At 36.1% G+C, this 21,418-nt stretch overlaps 1 protein-coding gene across 2 annotated transcripts in view; it reads left to right on the top strand.

Moving 5' to 3' along the window:
• The window catches only part of LOC110378740 (apoptosis-stimulating of p53 protein 1), a 262,519-nt gene that overhangs the window by 13,710 nt on the left and 227,391 nt on the right, over positions 1 to 21,418 (top strand). The window lies entirely within an intron of this gene.

Raw genomic sequence — 21,418 nt, 5'->3', positions numbered from 1 at the left:
AAGCGTACTAGATAGGCAGGAATGCAAATTAAAAATGTTGCTGTTCTATTTTTAAAGGACGTTTACGATGTTCGTTTTGGAGACAGAATTTTGTATGGCCATGTGATGTGACAGTTTGAGAGCCTCTTCCATGAAGGCCAATTGATTATAAGAATTCCTACAGATTACACAACTACGATAGATTGTAAATGATCCTCATATTAATGCGTTTGTGGCCTTGCAAATGAATAAATTACCTTAAGCAACTATAAATAAACGTGTACGAATTTTATTTCTAATAGATATTATGCTATCGAATAGACTAGATTAAGTGCCCAACTTTAGATAAAACTAAAATAGGTCGCGTGGGGCCAAAGTTATAACCTCTTTTAAAAAGTTCAACGCAAAGAAGATTGAACTCGTAGTTATCAACAAGTAAAGATGTGACATTCTATTATCTCGGGGGTGACTCTCGAAGTTGTTTTAAAATTGAGAATTTTCCCACTGTTCAACTCTTTCCAATTCAACGGAAACAGCTGCCGGTACAGATGTATGTAGTAGTTCGAAATGATACAAAAATACGCGCATTTTCTAACGGCGCAGGATATTTTATACGGAATTCTTTTCACTCGTATAATGAGGCTCTCGGTTGCAGCTTAAATAGAACATACAGTAGAACACTACACTGTGTTTGAAAAAAATATACCAAACGAAAATATGCGTGTCAAATACATAATGTACCTAAACGAACTAAACCTAAATATTACTTCGTGTTATGCAAATTACGAATAGCGTACCAAGAGTTATGTGTGTACATACTTATTGTAAGAATATAATGCAAACTCGAGAAACTTTGTCCAGTGTCGGAATATATTACAATAAATATTTGAGTCGACAATGAAACTTAACCGAGGGGCACTTAACATTGCTATGGGAAACAGTATAGTGACTAGGAAACCATATATCAGCAGAGATCGTAAACTTAACCCATGGCGAGTAGTGAAATCGACATTCAAAGCTGCCCATATAATTGGAATTTCCGAAAAAGGAATGTTAAAAGACGGTTCGCATATAATTATTGGATGGCAGACATAGTTTATTGATTTGTGTACTTAAATGTTATTTATTAGTTATAAACTTCATACAGCTGCATCTCTGTGTAGCTCTTCAATTACGGTTGTTCTGCTCATATCTTCATTACGAGGTATGTGTTGGGCAAAAGTCTTCATTAGTTTAGAATAGTTGTTCATTTAAATGTAAAACAAAGGCTATATTCCATAGAAATGTTCCTCGATTCACAAAAATAAATAATTTAAAAAAAGCTAACTAACCCACGTTGCGTTGTTAGCTTAAGAAAAGTGGTCAACACAACATCTGTATCCACATTCTTCACCTAAAAGTAAGTGAGTCGTTGTTACAAGAATTCTTTTGTAATTGTTAGACAAACAAATCTTAAGTCTTGTGACCTATATGAATAATATCGTCGTAAAACACCTCCATACGCGTAGATACAATTAGCTTTGTATCTCATATGGATTTATGTGATTCCGTTGGCTATGCAAATTAATCTGGATATCGTCGATCAGTGACAGATGTTGATTTGAGTGCGTCTGAATAATAGCTGGCGGGTTACGCCACTGCTCTCACCGTGTCAGCCGCGTATTTGTCAAATATCCGCCAGATAGGTAAACCCGTATTACAATCGAATTTAACCGCGAGCCTGTTTACGTACAACGATACAGCGGTGTACCCAATAGGGGTCTGTATAATCTCTGTATCTGTAATTGTGGTACACCAATACATGGGCTTATATTGATACGAGTAAGTAAAAGCTATCGCAAGTATTCGGAAGGTTCTAAACACTTAGGATTCATGGAAAACGTAGTAAAAAACGACTGCAGTGGCCGAACATAGAAGAATAGATTCTCCTATGATATTTTGTTAATAAGGCGATAGGATATACATACATACATAGGTAGATGACGAAAGAGCTATTCTCACAGTCAGCCAGACGAGTAATTTTTCTTAAATTATATGATACCAACGTAATAAAACTTCCGATTATTTGGCTAAAAAACTTAAGAATTTGGCTACCGGTTGCTAATTGAATTATGATGTGTCTAATGCGTATCTTCCTTATTTAGCATGCCTTCTGTGAATCTAAACACAATAGAACTAACATTAGGATTTAGTTCACAGCAATAAAGTCATTGACTTGTGAATAGGTATTTTTCTCGAAGGTTTTTTTTGTTTCTGCAAGGTTAAAGATACTTATAATTATTTCTGTAGCTTCAGTCGTGTGTGTTTGCGCAACCAAATTATTTTTTCTTATTTAAGTTTCTCATAAAAGTACTCAACAATAGTTTCGATCTTTAAAACTATTTATGTAATAAGTATTAAGTTTTCGTTCTCTCCTAACAAAATGTGCTATGTAAGTGAAAATAATAAAAGGATAAATTGTGATCTGTAACACAGGGCTAACCTTAATCAGACATAATTCCGTAAAAATGCAACTTATTTCTCTAAAAAGGCATTTTAACTGAAGACACGCTTTTTATTATTTATTATAAAAAATTTAGATCTAGCCATTGAAATCTATTAAACATCTAATTTAGTAGTACGAGTATTTAAAATAAATTCTATGTGTATGAAAAGACAGTAAAACTTACCCCTATTTTTGAAACTACGGTGCTCGAGCAGATTATTGGAAAGGAAGCCCATTCGCCCCTTCCGTCAACGCGTGAAGACATTATTATGTTTTCCTTCAGATGTCAAGGGGCAAGACCGGCCGGGTTACACGTTACAGTCAGAAGGATTATTTCATATTACGTACCTTTCTTTAAGGGCTTCAGCACGGCTTCATAAACTCGCGTAGGAGCGACCGTTTCTTTGAAATTATTTTATTGCTGCAATCCTTTTGAATATTTTCATTATTTTAATTCGTGCTATATTTGAACGGGAGTAAATTTAAATTTCGTTTAAATTAAGTTACTGCTCATTGAAATTAAGCGAATAGAAGTAAGAGTTTTCTAAAAGTAGCATTTTCATGCTGTAACAGCGTAACGAGATACAGTTTCTAAATAAGTCTATTGGAAAATGTATTTCTTCATAATATTAGCTTTATCTTCTTTAATGTTATCGATGTTATCATTTTTTGTAGTCATATACAAAAAATAAGTTGTAACGACATTCTTTTAAAGGTTTAATACTAAAACATTATCTAAGTGGCACTTTATTACATTGCCAGAGATTACTACAAAGTAAGTGACCAATAAAAATACATTTGTACGGCTTTCAAGCTCAAAAAGTACTTGGAATATAATAAAAAGGGCAGATTCACTTTAAAGGAATTCGATTCGGTCAGTAATTTTATATTAAATCTCACATACTGTTTTATCTTATTTATCTGTGGGCAATTTGTTTAATGTTCATGAATAGGCTGTTGTACAGCAAACATATTAATACATACGTCTGTAATAAATACCAATCAGGTGTGTGAAATTCGATTGCATAAAGGACGAAGTCATAACTCCTCTAATATTATCGAACATGTAATAAAACATCTATCTAAATGTCAATAATCGTCAGCACCGAAACCTACCTCGCTAACCGAGCCATAATGTTTTACGACACCAACATTCCCTGTAAAGTCTACAAATAACATCTCATACATTTGTACGAGTGACTGGCCATAAATTATGACAGCTAGGTAAATCCTTAGGCACGGAGGAAGGAAACATAGCGGAGATGCCATAAGGAAGGTAAGGTAGGTCAAGCAACGAATGGTAGGCGTGATCAGTTACTTGAACCTACGAGACGTGCGAGTTCCTCGTCGAATCAAAACCAATCTGTCAAAGATTGATTGCTGATTTTATTTTGAAAATGATTGGTAGGTTCCATAGAAGAAAAATAAGAGCGGAGCTAGTAACGTTCCTCGTACCCCGAACATCCGCATTTTGGTGCGCTACTTTCTTAGGAGACTTTGCGTTATGATATCTCCGCTTGTCATTTTGTTCTCCATGTCCTTAGGCCATGCAAGCTAGCCATCGTTCACGTGCCTATGGAATAAAGACGCATTGCAATAGCAATTTGTCTGGTACGTGATACCACGCACAATCAATTTCCCGGCACGCGCCTATCAACCGTTCATAATAAAATGTTCGAATGAGAACAACCACGTTTTCATCGTACGTAAGTTGGAACGTATAGTTGCTAATACTTGGTACTGTTAGAATGGTAGCGAATTGTTGGAAATGTGTTAAATCGTGTACGGATTAGCGCCGTTTAGATACGTGTATAGAGAACAGTACAAGTTACATGTATCTAGTAACTATTGGCGCTATGGCATGTTTATATTTCTCTTGATATCTGCTTTTGCAATAATGAAATGAGACAGCAAACAATCTAAAAATACACCAGCATGACTATGTACCGTAAAAGTAGGGAGGACCACACAAAAACAAATGCCGACGCACGAACAAAAAACCGTAGGCCTTTATAAAAACCACGTATCATACAATACTAGCTTCCGCATCTCAAGTATATGAGTCAAGAGAAATGTACAATGATATACCGCGATTGAACCGCGGTACTATAGCATATAATAGTATAGGATGTCGCATCTGAATAGATCAAAGTGAAATTGAGGGCGCGCGGAGGCGTTTCCGCGCTGTCTTATATTTCCTGCGAGGAGATAAATTTCCATTCAAAAGCCAGCACCTATTGCACTATAGAATGCATTAAATGCTCTGTATATGGATAATGCGTTGCTAATGTGATGTAATTATTGAAAAGAGATTGAAGATAATGTAGTGAAATGATTTTGCTCACAGAGTGAAAAGGCTAATAGATTTCAATTCCTGAGGAAATTAAACTTTCTGTTGTGGCGGTGTCGACAAAAAGTTGATTCATTAAAAAAAAATGTATCACATCAAACTTGCATTAGATGATTGTTTTTCTTCTGTTTCTTAACTGAAAACAGTGAGCCATTATGGTTTAAATGAAATTGTTTAAAGGACTTGGATTGGTTTAAAGGACAAAATGATTTTCTACGACGCATTTTCATGGCATTGTACTCGTGCCTTTACAGTAATGACGAATCGAGTTAATATTCTGATAGGCTTCGATATTCTGCATACATTTGTCACAAGAACGCCAGAAATAATGTCTAGACTGTTTGATTTAGCATTGTAACTTTATACCATTAGACTGTAGTTAGGTACAGCCTCCGGCATCAAGGTTACAATCTTATACAGTATATATTTGGGTACATTAGACAGATATTAACTCTGATACCAAGTTCGATCGTACAAAAGTCAAGTTCATTACGCAAGTTCGTGCGTAAGTATTTTAATTTGGAAGTTACAAAGTTCTTAGGATTGCGTTATTACAAGGCATATTGTTTGCAGAAGAATTTAAAACGTGAGTTGACAGTACAATGGAGTGGTTTGAGAGAGATAGGACTGCCTTCTACCTGAATATGGCAGCGTTGCAATAGGCGTTGCAGTTTATGGCAATTTCTCTTTCGAAATGAAACTGCACGAAATTATCGACGGCTGCCAAAGTGGTGGCTGGATTGGCGGATGTGTAATACTCAGCTTATAATCAACATGCTGCAGCTTCGATATAATAAAGAACACGTTTAATTAAAAATCTAATTGGGACCGATAACATAACTTTTCAGACTGACATCAAATCCCTTCTTTGCAGTAAAATAAGTTGACTATAAAACGCTCGTAAGTAAATACTAACATCATTTCTTATTGCGTAGAAGAAAACGTAATCACAAAATTATAACGCATACTGGTAAGTGCACGAAAAACGACGGATAATTTAAAGGCACAATCACATAAAATTAAATGAACTCAAATGCGACGATCGTATCAGTCAGACAGCATTAAAAGATTCAGTATTTCAACAGTATAATGTTACATTACACACGTAATCTCACTACGAAATAAATTAAGCATGCTCTCCATTACCGACTATGTAAGTAGCATTATCTTAATGTAAGTGCCACTTTGATAGCATAGCTACTATCATAGTTATCAAAATGCTGTAAAATTAACGTTTAATGATCACTCTAGAAGCATCCATACCACGTAGTTCAAGTCTGCCGTTCGTAAAATATTATTATGATTGTCGCTGACATCAAATAAAATCCATTAAAGAGCTGTAACTAATGAAAGGAATGGTATTTAACATAAAGCACATAGGATTATGGCTGTTGCTGAGGTTTATTAGAAACATTATAGTAATGAAAGTTAGTTAGGTAAATGTTTTAGCTTCAAGATGAAACATTAACTAAGTATACTCATATCAAGTTTTATTACTCAGTTTTCCTGTGGTGATGCCGCCAGTTGAAATGACAAGCTGCAGAAAGATGCATCGCGAAACATTACGTATTGTGTGTTTGTTGTATTAATAGCCTCGAGTGATTCTCCAACCAGCGTCTTCGTGAGCGAACCGCCTTATTCTCACTACTTATTGCTCATCAATCATCAAAGCTTAACTCGTACTTCTGTCCAAGAAAGTAATAAGCAAACTTATTATATGAGCAAATAAGTTACTAATCATCATCACATAATCTCCACCCAATTTCCATGACATATAATTTCGTACCTACCTAATAGATAAAGCCGCCGTCACTATCCGTACCACGGAATTACGGATGTACAAGTACCCAATAAACGCAATTACGGGGCCCTAAAAATAATTGTACACGGCACGTAAAATAGCTCCGTCGGACATTCACATCTCGCACAAAAGAGCTGTTAGAAATCGGCTTTTCATCGGAGGTCAACGACCCGCGACTGTTCAGGATATGCACATAGACAAAACGTAGCGCGACAAAGCCTGGCGTATCTCCGTCGCGTCGGGCCCGCTAAATACTACGCACTCTTTTTACAGAGTGTCGACTTACGTGTGTCGTATGACAAAACCGCAGCCGGTGCACAGTGATTCACTCTAAGGCCATAAATCGAAAAATGTCATCGGCTTATCCCCATTAGATCTACTTACTAAGTGATTAACAAGTTAAGAAGCTACCAAAAACTCTAAATACCAGTGTCATAAGGCCAACTTATTATTCACTTTTATGCATCGGAAGTTAGCGCATCTCGAGTCTAATTATCGCAACGTGTGAGTCATCAAAACTTAACACTTTGTTTTTGAGTGTCACTATTCCAAATCAAGTGTTTACGTATGGTGACGGTATGGAGGTCCAAGACCAAGGTATGTACTTCTATTATCAACTACTTTTTTATTTTTTTTAATGCGTTTAATATTTTATTTTATTTTTTTATTGAAGGTAGCGTTTTTGTAGATTTGTTTGGTATACTTTGATTTCATTTGGACCTATAACTTTTTGCTGCTCAGTGCTGCACTTGAGGCAAATGTTTTTCGAATAAAGAGGATGTTCTTATAAAACCATATAAGTTTCATCTGCATCTTTCTGCCCCTTCTTGGGTTAAAGGAGTGTCAAAGTATGCATGTCCATAGTAAAGAAAAAAACTTTATATTTTAAGTTCAGCTTTCATGTTGTTTTAGGTAAAGTTTTCAAATGTTCTGTTTCGAGGACGACTATTTTTGACATTTGGCACTCTAAAGAGGGTAGTCCAAATGAAAAATGCAACATGTCCTGAATACTTTGACAGAAACATCGTGCCTTTCGGATGACATCGAAAATATCAAACTAGAGACTTTAAGTAATAAAATTATGAATGTATGTAAACGAATTTCTCATTATTGGGCAATATCAAATCGTAGTAGGTCTAAGTTTATAGAGAAATATTCAGATTGGCTGAATGTAGTTGAAAATATTGATGTAGAGCGAATTGAGTTACAATTGTTAAAGTTGAACCATCAACTTCTTCATTCAGATCCCTTCCTAACAGGTTTACGAAAGTTCCCTGTCAAAAACAAAAGGTCTACTATCAAAAATTGTACTAGATTTGTTATCTGTTTGTAGTAAATACTTTTGAGCTTGAATGTATTCTGGTATATTTTGTGTTTTGTGTGTGTATTTGTAAAAAAGGTTGTTCGTGTATTTTTGTTGTTTTATTTTATTCCTTTATGGTTGTTTTTAATATGAATAACCATTATTTATATAGATTTTTCATTAAAAGTCGCAGTATGACATGTTCTAGGTTTATCGTCTAAAACAAAATTACTGCGAGACATTTTTACACCTAAATAGTAATGATATTTTTTTTAAATGAATGTGGATATGTTATAATTTTAATAATTTACACTTCTCTTAACATATTTCAACGTGTAAAATAAATTAATTAAAAGTATTTGCGAGTTTCGTATTTATGGCCGCCTTTGTATGGAGCGTGAATCACTGTGCGGTGTCGGGACTCGCAGTGATGCGACGAGTGCGGTGTCGATGTCACATCGCAAAATGTCACGCTCCATAATACAGTTTTCATCTCATTGCGCTACGTTGTTACCGATATTATTCTTTTGACACTGTTGATACTCTTATGTTGCTATGTTTTTTACCTTCGTCTGCGTTCGTAAAAGGTGCTTACATTTAAGTGCGTCTGAAAGTTTTTTCGCGTCTGCAAATAAAATGGTTACATAGGTAGTAGGTACGTGCATATTAAAAAATAACCTGACACGAACAAAGTATTATATTACAAATATTTTGCGTCACCATTACATGTACGTATGTAATATCATATTAGATCGTAATGGGCGATTTTGAAGTAGGACAACAAGTTAAACGAAGTTTAATAACAAGATTAACTTCCCATCAGAACAATCCGTTTACTTAAGAACTTTATTAATACTAGCTACTTTACTTACCTGTGTGCTTCGCATAGTCTATTAAGATGTTTCCATGTTAATAAGGAATGCACGTACGTTGAAGTTGTCAATCTTACTATCTTAGCGGAGCGTGGTTTAGTCATGCAAGATTATTCTGAAAATATTCGAAGCTAGGTATACCTAAATAAATATTTTGAGGTTAAATAAAATTGATATTCAGGAAGGGGTTTTAATGGTGAATATTTTAGCGAAATATAAATAAACATGGGATAGGTAACAAATACAGAATCCATTTTTGAGAGTATGTTTTAATCCGGAAATGAAAAATGTGAAAAGTGTGGCATCTCTAATCCGGGTTTACGCATGTTAAAATTCCAAACTTTTTACGTCGGACGTTAGAAGTGAATATTTCAAATTGTAAAAAAAATATTTTACCAAAATACAAAATCATTTGTAAGGGTGGCAGAAGGTTGCTGATTGTTTAATCTTTGTGTACCGTTAAAATAAGAAACCGAGCACCAATCTTACTAGGAAATGATAAGTTAAGAAAAGTTTTACAATAAATTCTAGGCTATTGGCCTATGATTAGCCATTTATCGATTTATTGAAAGAACTTTCAAATTTTATTACTTCTGGTAAGTCGGTGGTTAGTCGGAAAGTGTTGAAGTAAGTAGACCGTGGCCGCTTATATCACTTGATCCTAAGCTTAGTAATGGCTCAGCATCGAAGTGCCAGTGCCGATTACCGATATCCAAATCCAGAAATGTTAATCGCTAACTATCGCACCTCATAAATCTATCCGATTATTTTATATGGTGAGAAGTAATATTGGTTAGTTTATAAATGCCGTAACAGTAGAGCTAATATGTACTTGATTTAGCCAATTCTATCTAAATTATGCGTGTTGTATTGGTTAATAGGTTCTTGCATCAATGGTAACTTGACTCATTAAAATTAGCTAACAATTTTGTCTAGTAGAACATCGTGATAATTCCAAGAATTTAAGTCACTTTAATATGAATCAATGCCGTTATGAAATCTATCGATGACAATATAAACAAAGTCTGATCGCATGTGAAACGGGATGAGTCTGTCAATATTTATCAGAGTTGCTCTGACTCGCAGTTAATATTTCAGTAATTTTCGTGAAATTCACGAATCATGAATATCTGGTATCGGAATTCACAGATAATGTTGATTTAGCGTAAACTATAAATATCTATGTGATGTGACTAGTCAGCAGATTAATTCGTGTGCACTAAAACAGCTTATTCAAATGGCGAATATCATGATTAGTGACTCTAATATACAGACTAATTTGTTTGTCAATGAGCTCCAAATATCAGTAATTATATACCACCATACCACTGTGCTATGGGCAATAGTACTTAATTTCGATTTATGTTGTGTATCAAAAATATATATTAAATAATTCAATAACGAATATTGTATCAGAATAAGTACCTATGCAATTTCTTGGTAACATACTACGAGTATATACTGCAAGTTCGGGACCCCGAACAAGCTAAGTTCTGGTGGAACGTCTCAAGTGTCACGTTCACGCGATTAGAAACTATATGTCGAAGTTATTAAAGTTTAGTTTTCCTTATTTTACGTGGAAAACGATGTTTGTATAATGTTCTCTGCTTGACTTTACGGCTGTCACAAACAAACCAAGTTTCGACATTTGCAATGGTCGTCGATTTTATTTGTATCGTGTGCGTATCATAATAATTAGTTCTGTCAACCTCTGACGAATTGTTGAGGAAAACAAAGAAATCTACTGCGATCCTTGACCGATTGAAACATCGATAACTCGCAAATGTTTTTTAACATTGACTTTTAAGACATAAGTACTTACTTATTATATTTTTTACGCCATCGCATAAAAATAGCCATCGGGTCTGCGGATTGCGTTAAAATGTTTATAAAAACAGTTGAGCTGGCAATTTAAAAACAGTTGAAATGTTTAATAGTCCCATTGTTGGTCAAGTTTTTTCAGTAAACTCTCACGATAATATTTTTATATTCAGATTACGAGCACTAAGTTGCTCGCCTTGATGATGCTACTTAAATAGTAATTACGAGTGTTTTTACGTATTTCGCAGTGTTGCAAACCGCAGCACTGGCCGTACCGGTGGTAATACGATATCGGCGGGTTCGGCTGTAAGAGACACTGGCCATCGATCCACTGGCCTCCTTGTCTACCCGCCGTTCTCCAGTTTTACTTCATTTCAACAACTTTTTGTACGTATTGACAAATCATGTTTTATGCGAGTGACAAAGCCGGCCTATAATTTTGCAATGAAAGTAATTTAACACTGTCAATGATTTAATTTACGCCTACAGAGCAGTTAATGTGAAGCGATGCCGGCTTTACATTGATAGATTAGATATACAATAATTTCGATCTATTCAATATTGAGTTGGTCGTTGCTTTTTTTGTGACGGTTCACCACTCTCAGTTTGGCGTTTCTTAAATAGGAATATTCGAAGTATTTAAGCTTGTAGATGAGAAACAATTTAACAAAAGCTTTAGGTTTTCCCCAGTTCCATTAAATATAAAACGTACCTTTTCATTCAGTGTTTGCAGTCTCATTATGCGCTGGTATCCTAACATTACATACGTGTAACGGGTCTGCGACGCCCGCCGTCCGAGATAAATGGAAACAAAACGTGTGACGCGGATACACTGAGAATCCGCTCCATTGTTCTGCAAGGGAGACCACTGATACTTATGTAGATATAGAACTTAGTAGAAAAAACTTAAACTAACCCTGCGATTCGATGCTGATACTAAATCCCTATACACATAGGTATTGAGAAATGGTTTGTCAACTTTAGTTTCTTTCACGACCTGACTGAGTCCCGTCGACTGAAGAATGCAAATACAAATGAATCACTTGGTTATGTATTACAATATTCTTATGTACTCCTCCCAAATTCTTTTGTAAATATTTTGTAGAGTTTTGCAATTTAACGACAAATGTACCTACTATGTCTCTATTGTGTTGATCCTGTAATTATTAAAGCTTTTATTTAACTTAGTTTTTTTCTAAGATACGTCGTTAGGTATAAAAGTCACTACAGTATGGGGTGGCGACAGAGGTGGTCAACTAAACGGAATGATATAGTGAATAATGGGAGCTGTCAGGCTGTGACGTCACTCATTCACAGCGGCTCACACCAGTCAAGCAACGTTTGGCAAAAATACCCTTTTTTGTAGGAAATATTTTAGGGAACATAGACCATCCTATAGGCTTATGAGAATGTCTGTACAAGGACATCATTCATCGTTTGTGTTATTTTGTAGGAAATTATTGAAAAAGTTCTTCCTGACTTATAGATGATATTTAAAATGTAATATCATGAAACTAAGAAAACTCTTAATTCCATGGATTTACATGTAATTTATCATTTTCATTCTGCCATTTAGAGATTTGTAGTGTAAGGAGAATGTCAGATTAACATAATTATGTAGCTCGAATGCGGGAAAGCCGGGATGGTGCGCAAACCTAGATATTACAGATGTCACATAAGTGCAATGTGCATACATGACGCGCCCGCATACCTCCTCTGCGGTACGTAACTTAGCCTAGCTTAGCTTACATACAGCCCACAAGAACAATGTCATTCATGACCACCACAAATCTTGATTAATAGTTAATAGTAAAATATAATTCCGTAACAGATTCGACCATAATAGAGCTGAGAAAAAAGAATACTTATTCAATTAATTTTAATTAAGCCATTGTATAATAAAGTAATGAATCAGCAACTGTGTGAAACGCGTTACAGATCTGCCTATTAACTTTTAATTTGCTGTTGTTAGTTATTCAACTTTATGGCTTTCACCGTTATTTATGCACGTGTGAAATAAGAGTTCTAAATGACAACTATTGTTACGTCGTCGGCCACAAGTCTTAGTAAACGATGGATATCAATTTATTTTGCTTATTGCAGGAACTCCTCTTGCTATACGTGTTTAGATATTTTTATCTGAAAATGACTAATGGCTTTTTGTGAAAAGGTATTTAACTCATTCCCACATAAATGGCGTTTCACGGAAAACTTAATTGAAGATGGAAATTTCTCGAATGTATAAACTAACCAAATTTTGTTTTAACGAAATTTGCAGGCTAGCTAGCGTGTTAGTGTCAAACCCACGCTTACATGATACAAAGTTCACTGAAATTCATTTACATTGCAAGCGTCCGCTTTACAGATACAGTTTGAAAAGAGAAATGAAGAAAATATAGGGAAATATCAATGCAATTTAGAATATGTGCTAAGTTATAAATATCCGTCACGAATGGGTGTTGCACGCACACACGACTTCACAAAGGGCCCTTCATGGAGTCCTCGCGTGGCTATAATTTGGCTGTTGACAGATTTACAAGCTCCATCTCTCAAGTCGGAGTCGAACGTATCGAATGCGGTCGCCGTCACACGAATAGAGTTACTGGATGGGCTTCAGATTTTACGAGAAGCGTGACCGAAGTGAAGACCTCGTTGATCGTGTTGATAACGTCCGTAAATTATAAGATAATCAATGTTTTAAATCAAAACATTTAGACAGTGGTGTTAGATGATATTCAATAGAAGCTGATTCGAAGTAAGTGTTATTTTTAAGAAAATTACTGTTGTGTTGTGGGACAGACAGATTTATGACAGATTAAAATAGGCGAAAATATATGAAAGAAGTACCTACTCATTTTCATGACCTTATTGATTTGAGGACTTTATCATCTTGGTGCCATACGAGTGTATACGAGTACGTCGCATGTACTCTACTTCGCTTTGTTTTAAGAATCAAACGTTTCAAGTTGAAATCGATGTCGTTCTAAACTCGTCAATCGCACTCGACCGAAGCGGAGCGTGCCTATCGACAGGCAACGATCGATTGCCCCTTAATTATGTGTCGATAGCATACCTACCGATTGATACTCATCGATCATCACTATCTGTACGATTCATTCTAATTTTAAATCAATTCACGCCTGCACTGACGCTCGTGACGTCATGATACACGTTTGTAAGTCCGTGGCTCACTGCCCTTTCTAGTGTAAATTAGATTTCTGTATTTATGGTGTACCTGACTGAAGCAATCACCGCAAATGGTAGAGATCTCGGAGGCTGATAAAATGCAGTAATGTGAAAATATTATCTAGTATACACCATAAAATCTCCTTTCGAAATCTTCGGCTGCCGACTGCTTCACCGATCAGGTTTGGTTTTTATAGCGTCACCTAAGGGCACAGTGTCACGATTTATTAACGTAATTGGTCACTATTATAATAAATTACTCACCGCAAAATGACTGAAATATGGGACATGTTTACTAAAAGCAATTTAACATTAATTCTGTACATATTGAGAGAGCTAATTGTCTATGTTCAGTAATTATCATTATGTCATTAACACTGAAATCCAAATATCGAATTTGTGTATTTAAATGGTGGTTGAGTTATACACTCATGCCAAAACCATATATTTGTATCCGTGTTATAATGATCTAGGTATAATGAGCTTTTCACAAGCAGGAAAACACGCGATATTCTTATGATGTTTATGTATAAATCCCATGCGATTTCCATTATTCATGCGAGGGAATGTCGAGTCCATCCCATGACATAATTAACGACCACCAGATGGCTGCCATTCATGGAGTATCCATTAACTTGTTATATAGAGATATAGTATTAAAAAGAAGTAAGAATAAAACAAACCTTCAAAATATTAACGATCTACTTATCGCGGCTTTTATGTCTTTGTCGATACATATCTTGAATGTCCGATCACTTGCATAAAGCTGCCGAGTTGTTGCCTTACAGCTACAGGTGCTACTATTGTGTCCACTCCTACCTTTCGAACACAGGGTTAACAACGTGCCGACATTTCTACATTATCAATGACAAAGAGAAATTGATGCTTAGATGTTGGGAAATAGGTCGACATAACATAAACCTTATGCTCGACGACCAAAGTCTACTACTTGTTATATGAATGAACAAAGTGCGTAATAAAACTTCCAAGACAAAAGCTCCTCCAGGCATACCTAAATTTTAATGTTAGCCTCAAAACACGACGTAATTTTGCTAAAATAAAGCCATAAAAGCCGTAATGTAGCCATAAAACGTATTTTCATGTAACAATGCTTATAATATTCAGAGGAGAAAACCACATAAGTGCCGAGTCAGTGGTTTTCGATTGGATTCCAATAAATGGACGAACATTACATTAATTTTATAATGGGCGCAAAAGATAGACATTATACGTACGTTTGTAACTAATGGAGTTAATTCAATTGTAAAATGCCGTTAATATAAATCCGCTACCGCGCATTTCACGCCCATTTTGCGCGCAATTTTATTTTACTGCGCAAGAAATCTAGACGACAACATAATGAGGAACGGTAGGAGTGTAGGTTGCTTGATACACTTGTTAAATTACTCGGTAATATACGTAAATTGCTCTTAATAGGAACAATGCCAGACTTACAACTTAACCTAATAACAATAATTTTCTATAGCGGGACTTAATAAAGTCGCCCCATAAGCATACGCAATATGAGGCGTAAGAATTTTTTCTTGTGGTTTCATGTTATATAACCCTTGTACATTTGTGAAAAACGAATAGGTAATGTTGGCTGGACCTTTCGACATTTTCCCTTTTCGTAGAACTCGTTACCATGTTTACCAATTCTTTGTCGTCCGCTATAATTGAGTGCAAATTGTTACGCGCTGGCGGTTTCACTTAGGTTTGTTTGATATTATTTCAGAACAGTTTTATGAAGCTACCTTCCTGCGGTCAACCAACGACATCGTTGTTTTAAGCGCTTCGCTTCTAACTTTTTTTTTATTGCGAAGCCCCAAAGATATCTACATACTTGAACCAGAATCAAAATGCCGATCGCTATCAAAGCTTTTTGTCTTCCGCATATCATCAATTAAAATGTTTACACGTGGCTAAATGACGCAAGGCGGATTCTTTGGAACCGGTTTCCACAATGGGTTTGTGGGAGAGTGAAGTTCGGGTAGCGCCACCAATTTACTTTGACCTTTCTTGACTTCTCCTATGTTAAGCATTTAGTAATCGAAGCGTTTTATTACTACTTACGAGAGGTCAGCTCTTGATGGTTATGGTGTGTGTAATGATCTTGTCTTCAAGGCGACATCTCGTTTCGAATACAATAAAATTAATAATGTGAGTTTTTGTGTTCCATTCAAGGATTGTGAACAATTATCGCTTTGTGGGGCTCGAGAGTGATCGATATGTACTGAGAATTGCTTGTCAGTTTTGCTATAGAGCGAATTCGACGATGCTGCCAGTTGAAAAAGACTTGAGAAATTGCTTTTGCGACGCGTCTTAGTTCTTTGAGTAATTTAGATAAAATCTTTTCACATCAATTTGTGGGTTGTTTCCCTGATTGATGTGAAGTCTGATTTTAAATAATGTTCTTTGATCTTGTTTTTTATCTTTTCAAATATTGTTAGTCATGTAGAGTGCCTTGAACTCATAGTTTTTGCCTTCATTTGCCAGTGTGATGGCCTTGGGCAAGACTTTGAATGTTTCCTCAATTAGCGATACGAGCTACCCTGGTGTTATTCATACCCAATTTGTTCCTTAAATGTTTCTAGAAAATATAAAGTTCTACGAAATTTTGAATGACTCTCACATCATGTGTAGCATATTAGTAACTAATCTGAATATATTATATAAGCACCGCACCTCCTAATAGCCAAAAAAAAACGTGCAAAATTAAAACAAATAACAACGCGTTCCTTTCTTTGATGCTTCCAATGAAAAAGGAAGGAAGCTCAAAAAGCTCACATTTTGCAAGCAAAAGCGTAAAATAAATGTTGCATGAAATTAACCTCAGTGCAGCCGAATGGGAACGGTTCTAGCTTCAAAATGTTACGTACAGACAAAATGCGGTATATTTTTTCATATTGTAACCCACATTGTGCTCTCAAAGGTTAGCAGAGCATTTATTTCTATTGTTAGCGTGGTACACTAAGATAATATCCTCATATCATTTAAGTATTTAGAGCGTTACATCACGCCTGTTTTCTCAAAGGGTCGGGTAGACAAGTATTTAGATTGGATCTACATTTCTTGGTGAGGCCGCAGACGATCAAATTGTTATTTACAAATTATGTGATATTCTATACATATACGTATTTTATTCCTCCGGCTGATTTTTATGTTGTTGAATTAATTCAGCTTCTGGAATGGTCAATTATACTTGCACTGGCATTTGGAGGTTTACGAAAATAGGGTCTTGTCTGTGTATATTAAGCTTTTATCATAACGTTTAATTGTTATACCACAGCGACATGTAACTTGCAATTAAAATATTTGTGAATAAAATTGCATTTTTAAGACATTAAACAGAACATACTGGGCATTAATTATTCCAATTGTTCCTAAATGTTTAATTACCAAAAAGTTCGCACGATAACACACGTTATGTTATTTGAGAATTCTTTGTGTACAAAAAAGTGAATTGCCTTTGCCTTATCTACAGCCTTGAACATAATAACACAGTACATGGCATTGAAAATATTATAAGATGTACGTCTTTGTATGCCTGAGAATATTTTCGGCACGAAACTTTGTACTGATGTTAATAGCGAAGACGTAATGATGAACAACATAATAATACTCGTATGTATGTAATACTTAGCAGTAATTGTTTGATGAATGTTATTCATACGTACAAAGATATTTTATTGTTTGCTTTAGTGATACCTATATATTATTGCAGAATAGGTATTAAAATTTCGTTTCTGCAAATGCCATATTAAACTAATTTACACACTTAATATCTAACATGTTATGAAATAATGTTGAATATTTATTTATAGTTCAGTCAGTAGCTACCAGAAATGCTGTTACAGCAAAAAGTTTTGTCATTCGAATCAAAATGCTGATTTCTCCATCTGACCGTGTCAAAGACACGTGTACAATATATTTATGAGCTGTCTTGTTACTAAAAATAATTACTAAATTATGCAGATACGACTCAGAATCGAATAACGCAAGATACTTAATCAACCGCTTGTCAGTCAATTAAAATTGTTATATAAGCTATTTGTCGAACAAGTGCTCTAGTTATGTTCAAATGACATGTGGACTGGTTACTGTATTACAGCTACAACTATTTTAAATCTCAGGCATAAAACTGAAGTTAAATAAAACAACTTTTGTTCTCTTTTGATCTCACATCAAAAGAAATTATGAGTCAGTTGTTTACTGCGCTAATTTCGGAATGAAAATAACCCGACAAATCCGTCGTTCGACTGTTTCAAAACTGCATCACCCCATGGAGCTGCGTTGCAATTTCATTGCAATTGAACCCTTTAAAAACATGTAAAGTCCAATACTATTATCCTGTTTATCGATTGGCGGTGTTCCCACGGGCGTCCTGCCCGACGGACGGATTGACAGTATGATTGGGCGTAAGTATCGCAGATCCCGCGCCTCTGCTGCACATGCTAAATGCCGTTTCCACCAATTACATTTGGCATTCACTCACGAACTTACCCCGGACAGCCGATGACCGTGAACTATAGGGTTAAAGAAAAAAGTTCGAAAACATTGCTGCACGATTTAAAGGATTTTCAAGTTGTCTGTCAACAGTCGAGCCCAGTGAGATGGATGTGAAAGGTCATGTCTTGTGGTGAGCCAGTACTTACTCAATTTCTTTTTTTCTCGATTAACGATTATACCTACTCAAACTTAGAGGTGTAGTAAGATCAGTTGTATTTACGAGATCTATGTCAAAAGCAACGCTAGCAATATCTACGATTGCTTTTCAATTAGAACAAACTGTTAAAGAGTGAAGACGACATGTATTGATATAAAATAGAGTGGTACTTGTAGTGCGTATTCGGTATGTAAGTACATCCAAGCTCAGCGGTAGCTACAAGTAAACACGACTTTTTTCCTACGAGAGGCGTGTGCAACAAAAACACCTATTACAAGGTCTGTTTACGACATGAACGCACCGGTGGTAAGTGCGAACCTTCCAAGTCGATTCCAATAAAAAAGAGACGCCTTCATGGCCGCAATTTAAATTCGTCGTTCTTAAAGTACTCGATACTCGATACAAAGGGTACTTGAATCACCGACAAGGAGCCATTTTGTGACGTTAATCCCTATTCGTGTAACGATAATGTCCCGTTTACAGGGTGGTCTGTTGATGAGTGGTAGGATTACTCGCGCCCGGAACTAGGGATTATCGGCTATTGGGAAACGTGATTTAATGACAATAATGATAAGCAGATAATGGGTGTCTATGAAATATGGCTGGTGAAGGATAGCTCCCGGTTCTATCCCATATTAATCCCAAGAGAAAAGCCTAAGTTTTAGGTTAAAAAGTAAGATACCCAAATATTTTTAGTCGTTATTTATTATATTTTAAATATTTTTAGAGGTTTCTTGTGAAGTTGGTCTCAATTTAGAAAGGATATTATTTTATGATCATGGTGCACCCATTTTGTGTACACGGATTTTCCGATTTACACGTGAAATATTTTAACCATTTAAGCGTTGAAACGGTCTGTATCTATGTTTTAGAGCTCAATAAAGTTTTATTGAAGTGTCTGCAATATGGAACGTTTAAGCGGCAAGTTTGGTGCTCTACTATATCTAGTATCGATGGCTGCTTTTGATAATTCCAGCGGACCACGACCCAAATATTCTAAATAAAATATCGGATGCCACTAGAACGGTACTTCCGAATTGTTAGCAAGAAGGCTAAGCTTTCCATCGAGGGACCCACCCTCGATTGTGTCGGTTTATTTCATTGTATGCAAATCGGTCCACCGCGCCCGCTCGCTACCAAATATTTCACGCTGACGGCGGCCTGCGAACGACGCGTGGGACGCCCAAATTACGCGACCCCACAACTATCGAACGGTCCCATAAGCATTCCAGAAACCACGCGACCACCAATTTGTCCCTTCCGTGCCAGTGATTTTGTCATTCCCGTAGGCATCGCGCTAATAAAGAGCCGCCGGCCACTGCGACCGGTTCTGTGGAAATAGATTTCCTCTATAAGGGATTGAATCTCGGTGTCCTACTGAATATTGGAGATATCTAATTAATTTTATCTATACCACAGACCCACAGCTATGGGTAGTGATTTTGCAATATTGCTCCTTCGAAACTATCTACTGGGATTTCAGACTTCGTGTCTTAATCGAGCCGACGAAGTTCTTCTTACAGAAACGGTATCTGGATTCCAATTACAGAATGTACAACATAGAGCTTTTTGACCATAACTGTGAATGAAAGGTGCCGTAGGTATATTTGTATTATAATGTTATTGTGTTGCATTCGCACCACGGCTTCGCTCCGGTACGGCAAAAGACAAATTGGCCGTCAGAAATTCCTAACGTCATTGCCATTCAGATGTTGAATGTAATTTGTATCGTCACCGTCACGTCGCCGGCATGGCGCCGCTGCTAACCGGAGCGGTCGCTATACCTCACTCGCGCTACGTTTCTACACAACTCACAACTATACCCACTTAACACCTCACACCTTTCCATTCAACGTTCTGACAATAAACAAATATGCGTGGCGTATGCGACGCTGCTTGTTGTTTTGTCCAAACGTAATTACGACATGACGTGCAGATGTGACCCTAAAATCATTAAATGCGGTAAAAATATTGCATGTTGGTCTATTCGTAAAGAATACATAAATTCCAAATTATAACATACGCATGCAGATTCATAGTGGAGCGTTTGTGACTTGAATATGACTATTAGTAAAAGCTTTTTGCAATAAAAATGGGACACCAAAGCGCATATCCAAACATGTCATTTTGTTGAAGAGCCAGTATGCATTCGGAATGAGACTGGATCTCTTAGTGTGCCCGACACTCTTCCTGCTGTCATTACTGCACTTTCATTATGACAACTATTGGTACTTTTGAACACGCCTACATCAGACCACTAGTTACATAGTTCTGTAATGCCGACTTGTCTTTAGAGTTGAAATCTTAATAACGCGTTTTATGTCACACCCACACGTTCATACGGCGCGTTTGCGGTTTGAATGTATGAATATTTAGCACGCGAGATATGTTCCTTGAATTCTTATGTGCACTGAAATGTCTTTAAGTAATGCGAACTTTACACTTGAAATGAGTTAGCAGAAGAACTTTAATTACCTACTTATTTAATTTATAACTGCTATAGAAGTTTATGTAAGAGAAAGACCTACATTAGTTGTAATAATTTTAAAGTTCATTAAATCCAGGTGCGTTGTCAAGTTTCTTAAAAACAATTTATGCTGCATGCCAAGGTTTGTTACAACGAGATGTATGCTTGATAAACTAGTTACGATTTTAATACGGTTATTATTCAGGGGCTAGGTCGGGGACAAACAATGACTCGAGTCGACCCACGCCCGACTTGCGACTAAGCGAATATGATTCAAACACGAAAGATGTAACAATAGATGACGAATTATTTCTTATTAATTGTATCAACCTATGTAAAGTTTAAGCTTACGTGAATGTCAAGCATTTTAATAAATGTTACTTCTAAGTTTGAGAACGCTCGCGCTAAATAAACATAAGATTCCCCAAGGGACGATATTAGGTCTTACCCGAAGAAACCGTTAAACATAATTTCTTTAACAGTGCATA

This window comes from Helicoverpa armigera, chromosome 16, assembly GCF_030705265.1.
Source record: "Helicoverpa armigera isolate CAAS_96S chromosome 16, ASM3070526v1, whole genome shotgun sequence".
In the NCBI taxonomy this organism is placed as follows: Eukaryota; Metazoa; Arthropoda; class Insecta; order Lepidoptera; family Noctuidae; genus Helicoverpa; species Helicoverpa armigera.
The sequence above is the reverse complement of the archived record's forward strand: the minus strand, read 5'-3'. Positions and strand labels throughout refer to the sequence as shown.